The sequence below is a fragment of the Dermacentor andersoni genome, chromosome 11, assembly GCF_023375885.2.
Source record: "Dermacentor andersoni chromosome 11, qqDerAnde1_hic_scaffold, whole genome shotgun sequence".
Taxonomy (NCBI): Eukaryota; Metazoa; Arthropoda; class Arachnida; order Ixodida; family Ixodidae; genus Dermacentor; species Dermacentor andersoni.
In genome coordinates, this window is record NC_092824.1 from 78,336,507 (window position 1) to 78,342,506 (window position 6,000).

Genomic DNA, 6,000 nt, shown 5'->3' on the forward strand with positions numbered 1-6,000 from the left:
GGAATGCTAATTGGGCCAGCTGGAATGTAGGATTCATAGTTACGATGCTTCACCGTAACGACAAGGGACAAATGAAAGGAAGTGCACAACACAAGGGCTGACCATAGCGAAGCTGGCTGGGTCATGAAGTTCTGGGTTAAGGCATGGAAAGGTGCCCGTTGTACCAGAAATGTGGCGAATCAGGAATGTTAATTGGGCCAGTTGGAACGTTGGATTCATGGTTATGATGCTTCAGCGTAAAGACAAGGGGCAAAAGAAAGGAAGTGCACAACAGAAGCGCTGACCATAGCGAAGCTGGCTGGGTCATGAAGTTCTGGGTTAAGGCATGGAAAGGTGCCCGTTGTACCAGAAATGTGGCGAATCAAGAGTACTTATTGGGCCAATTGGAATCTTGGATTCATAGTTACGATGCTTCAGCGTAAAGACAAGGGACAAAAGAAAGGAAGTGCACAATACAAGGGCTGACCGCAGCCAAGCTGGCTAGGTCATGAAGTTCTGGGTTATGGCATGGAAAGGTGCCCGTTGTACCAGAAATGTGGCGAATCAGGAGTGTTAATTGGGCCAGCTGGAATGATGGATTCATGGTTACAATGTTTCAGCGTAAAGACAAGGGACAAAACAAAGGAAGTGCACAATACAAGGGCTGACCGCAGCCAAGCTGGCTGGGTCATGAAGTTCTCGATTAAGACATGGAAAGGTGCCCGTTGTACCAGAAATGTGGCGAATCAGGAATGTTAACTGGGCCAGTTGGAATGTTGGATTCATGGTTACGATGATTCAGCTTAAAGACAAGGGACAAAAGAAAGGAAGTGCACAAGGCAAGCGCTGAGCGTAGCCAAGCTCGTTGGGTCTTGAAGTTCTGGGTTAATACATGGAAAGATGCCCGCTGTACTAGAAATGTGGTGAATCAAGGCTGCTAATTGGGCTAGTTGGAAGGTTGTATTCACGGTTACGATACCTCAGCGCAAGGACAAGCTGAGAAGTTTCTCCGAGAGCAGCTCGGGCAGTTCCGCCGTCTCCTTATGCGTAAATTTAACTTTATTTAAGTACTCCAGGGCTCACGGGAGGGTTCCAGGGCTCACAATATAAAACACTGAATGTAAAAAACCTAATTAAGAAAAACAGAAGTAGAGTACAATATACAAGAAGCATTTTGGAAAGAAATTTTAAAATATAGTATGCAGCGTTATACAAGCATGACCCTTGCAGCGCAAAAAAGCTCGTAAATGAAAGAAAACAGAGAGGACTGAGAGGAAAGGACCGACGAGAAGTTTGTCTGAAGTGCGTTACACAAGCAATACAAGACATATTTGAATGAACGGAACGCGGCAAAATCGACCAAGTATTAGTCATAGTAGTAAAGGCGGTTCGGGCCGCTGGCTGGTCTGACGCCGAGGACTGGCGCGACCAACCGTCGATACCAGGAACGCCCGCTCAGGGCGGTCACGACTGCAGACGATGCGATAAATTCCAAGCTGCGATCCAGCCACGAGCGGATAACTGCGAACGTACTCGTGAACCGCGACATGCCGGCGCGAGTCGCATGTACCAACACACTACAGCCGGCGCCAGGCGGCACCAACACACTACAGCTACAGTACACTGTACTACAGCGTCATTGCACCTGCAGGGTCGGCACCACTTCTGTGAAAGCGCTGCGAAAACGACAACCCATATAGAGCGCGCACCTGTGATGAGTTTTGCTCCTCATATTATTTGCATACCGCCGCGCACGGGTACGCTTGCGCGGTCGCCACAGCGTGGCGCTATAGTTTGCGACGCCAGTGCACGGCTCTTGCAACGGCTTTTATTTTCCGTCAGATTTAGTGTTTCCGTTGTCCTATGATATAGCAGCGTTCCGCGATGGATGCTCCGGGCTCCTCACCTTGGGACTACGCCCTCTTCGTCGCCCTGACGCTGCTCAGCCTGGGTGAGGAAACATTACGCTCATTGCAAGCGCGGCGGTGACCTAGAGGACAGTACCTAGAGGACTCGGGAGTACTCTATTCAAAACGATAATGAACAGCATACAGAACCGCCTTCTATAACTAGAGATGCGGTCAGAAGGGTCTTGAAAGGCATGAAACGGGAAAAAGCAGCAGGAGAGGATGGAATAACAATCTATTCAATCAAAGATGGAGGACACATAATGCTAGTAAAACTGGCGGCTCTCTATACGAAGTGTCTATCGACTGCAAGCGTCCCAGAAAACTGGGAAAATGCAAACATTGTGCTAATCCGCAAAAAAGGGAGACGTTAAAGAGCTGAAAAATTATAGGCCCATTAGTTTACTCCCAGTATTATATAAAATATTTACCAAAATAATCTCCAATAAAATAAGGACAACACTGGAAGGACAACACTGAACACGAAGGGATAGTCTAGAATGGATCACATCCAACTCATTAATCAGGTTATCGACAAATCCGCAGAGTACATAAGCCTCTCTATATGGCTTTCATAGATTACGAAAAAGCATTTGATTCAGTAGAGATACCAGCAGTCATAGAGGCATTGTGTAATCAAGGAGTACAGACCGCTTACGTAAATACCCTGGAAAATATCTACAGAGATTCCACAGCCACCTTAATTCTATACAAGAAAAGTAGGAAGATGCCTATAAAGAAAGGGGTCAGACAAGGATACGCAATCTCTCCAATAATATCCACTGCTTGCTTGGAAGAAGTATTCAAGCTATTAAACTGGGAAGGTTTAGGAGTAAGGATCGACGGCGACTACCGCAACAACCTTCGGTTTGCCTATGACATTGTTCTATTCAGCAACACTGCGGACGTGTTACAACAAATGATTGGGGACCTTAACAGGGAGAGTGTAAGACTGGGGCTGAAGATTAATATGCAGAAGACACAGATAATGATAAATAAGCGGGCAAGGGAGCAAGAGTTCAAGATCGCAAGTCAGCCTCTATAGTCTGTGAAGGAGTATGTTTACCTAGGTCAATTAATCACAGGGAACCCTGACCATGAGAAGGAAATTCACAGAAGAATAAAAATGGGTTGAATCGCATATGGCTGACATCGTGAGCTCCTTACTCGGAGCTTACCATTATTATTGAAAAGGAAAGTATACAATCAGTGCATTTCACCGGTGCTGACACATGGGGCAGAGACTTGGAGACTGACAAAGAAGCTTGAGAACAAGTTAAGGACCACGCAAGAGCGATTGGATGAAGAATGCTCGGCATAACTTTAACAGACAGAAGTAGAGCGGTTTGGATCTAGGTGGTGCGACGAAATTAGGAAATTCGCGGGTGCTAGTTGGAATCGGTTGGCGCAGGACAGGGGTAATTGGAGATCGCAGGGAGAGGCCTTCGTCCGGCAGTGGACATAAAATAGGATGATGATGATGATGATGATGACGATGGTGATGATGATGATGATGATATTTCTACTTCATTCTCAACGATGGCCCGACACTGCAACTACGCGTCTGAAGGGTGGGGGGGGGGGGGGGGCGAAGAAGGAGGAAGGGGTGGTGAGACTAGAATTGATCTAACTGGATTTGGTCACAGGCTCGCCTGAGAAAGTCGTTGCGGCTTTTCTCGCACTTGGTAAATCTATATTTCGTTGTCTGTTCAAAATGTTGTCGTACAGCGATGCTATTCAAAATGTCAAAGAATCCTAACGGCCATGCACGCGCACACCGCGGGCGCCGCTGAGTTCCATGCACCACCAGCAGATGGCGCGCGGGGAACAGAAAAAAAAAGAACCAGAAAGCTCTCCTTCGCATGCACAGCGTTCGCCACAAGCATTTCCCGGTAAAGATTACGATTGCTTAAGCTGCAGCTGCCGGGAAACGGCAAACTGTAGCATACGAAGCAGGGATCGAGTGACCTAACTACACTTTCGTACGTAAAAGAACAACCCGGCTGGCAAATGATTTGTGTTGTGACAGTGCTATGGGAAGGCAACGCAGAGTGAGGACTCCTCAACAGCAACGTGCGTACGAGGCGCGGCGAAAATGGGTTAAGTGCATTTCTCTTCTCTCTTGTGCGCTCTTTGAAGGTGCACGAAGTAGCGACGCAAGCCAAGTAGCGGGCCGTTGAAACTTCTTAGGCTAATTACCAATTAGGTAAAGCAAGCAAGTGAACGTCGCCATGTGAGCAGTTTCAAGCTACGTCACAATGGGTAATCGTTATCGTTTAGAGCTTCGCTGCCCAACCACCTCCACAGCGTGCATTGGAGACCATGTTTTTTTCTGTTCTGTGCAATTGTGTACGTGTACACGTTTTCACGCATTGCGTTTCTGTGCGCCGTGTGAACGTGCGTGCCTGCGTCTGTATTTTTTATTTGCGTTTGTCATGTGTGTGCGCAGGCAAGCTCGCGTGCCCCTGTGTGGTGAAATAGCACTGACGTTGTCGGTGATATTCGCGTAATTTCTTATTTCTTATGTTCCAACGCACGGTGGCCCTAGCCTACAGCTTAAGCCTGTTTCACATGGTGCGATATTACGCTGCGTTTCTCGCAGCTACGATTGTAGCAAATGCGAACTTCGCGGTGAAGTTCCACATGCACCGAGCGAGGCAGCTGAGAATTTCGCATGTGCGAGCGCCGAGCGGAGGACTAAATAAAAGCACGGCAGAAAGTGCTTTCGTGAAAGTTGTGTGTGTGCGTGCGTGCGTGCGTGTGTGTGTGTGTGCGTGTGTGCGTGTGTGCGTGTGCGTGTGTGTGTGTGTGTGTGTGTGTGTGTGTGTGTGTGTGTGTGTGTGTGTGTGTGTGTGTGTGTGTGTGTGTGTGCGGTTGTTCAGCGTGCCGAACGACAAATTGGCACGCGCTAAGGGGCCGACGGCCCATTCTACGTAAAAAACAAGCAAATTTACAGCAGATGCAAGAGCTTTTACACATTTCTCTACGGAGCGACTAAATGCTGTGGCATCCTTGATCGAGCAACAGCTCTGGGATTGCGCCGTCCGCCTATCCGTGACTTTCTTATCTCTATGTGTGTTTGCATCCCTTCATTCTATTTCTTTTTTTACTGCGACAGCTGTTAAAAGTTCGCAAATAGCTTTGCCGTGACGCATGCCGTTACGCAATTGTGGCACCATCAAGTAGCTGTCGTTAACCTGTCGTAAGGCCACATCGTCAGCTTCACTTTCGATATGGCAAATAAAAAAAATACGTTGCAGTTTCACTCGAAAGGCGAAGCATCGATTGCGATAGCAGAGAGAGAGAGAGAGAGAGAGAGCGGTTAACCTCTCTCTGGAAGAGGAAGTTAACCAGAGATTATCTCCGCTTGGGTGTACCCTGGATCGGGGGATGGGGATGGCGATAGATGAGCGAAACAGAATGCGAAAACACACATACAATACAGAACTTTCCGTAGGCGCTTTCACGCAGTCTATAAAGGCGTTACATTGTTTTAAAATGTGTCAACGTCCCACTAATGCATTCCACGTCACACAGCGTACAGTCACAATTTGTCACGAAGTCCAGTGTCTTTTAAATAAAGAAGCAGTGCCTTCATAGCGGTTCGCGCTGACGTTCGTGTAGGCCAGTTTCCAAAAATGTTGCCTTCCGTTAGTGAGCGCTTGTCCAGTTGGTCTATAGCGTCGCTAAGAGGGCTGCTTTTGGGGGGTTGAAACGAAGGCACTCGAAAAGAAGGTGCGTGATTGTTTCGCTGCACCCGCAGAAGTCACAAAGTGGGCTACTAGCCATTCCGACAAAAAAGGAGTACGCATTTGGAAATGATACTCCAAGCCATAAACGGACCAGAAGGGTGCAGTCACGTAGTGGAAGGTCGGACGGAATACGGAGCTGTAAATCAGGGTCCAGGACATGAAGGCGTGCACTATCGGAAATAAAAATAATACGTTTACCGGCTGCATGAACTGCTCTAAACATTCGCTTACTATCCATACTAACAAGCATGGCGCTCCGCGTGCAGAGAAACGTGAACATTTCTCACTCGATAACCGCGGAAGACTCGTCAGAAAGCAGGCGCGAGGAAGAGCGGCAGCAACGAGCAGAATGCCCTTTGTGC

The 6,000-nt window shown here is 47.9% G+C and overlaps 1 protein-coding gene across 3 annotated transcripts in view; it reads right to left on the reverse strand.

The window, feature by feature from the left end:
• Window positions 1-6,000, reverse strand: part of LOC126518071 (uncharacterized) — a 158,975-nt gene that overhangs the window by 69,794 nt on the left and 83,181 nt on the right. The gene's annotated exons all lie outside the window — the stretch shown is intronic.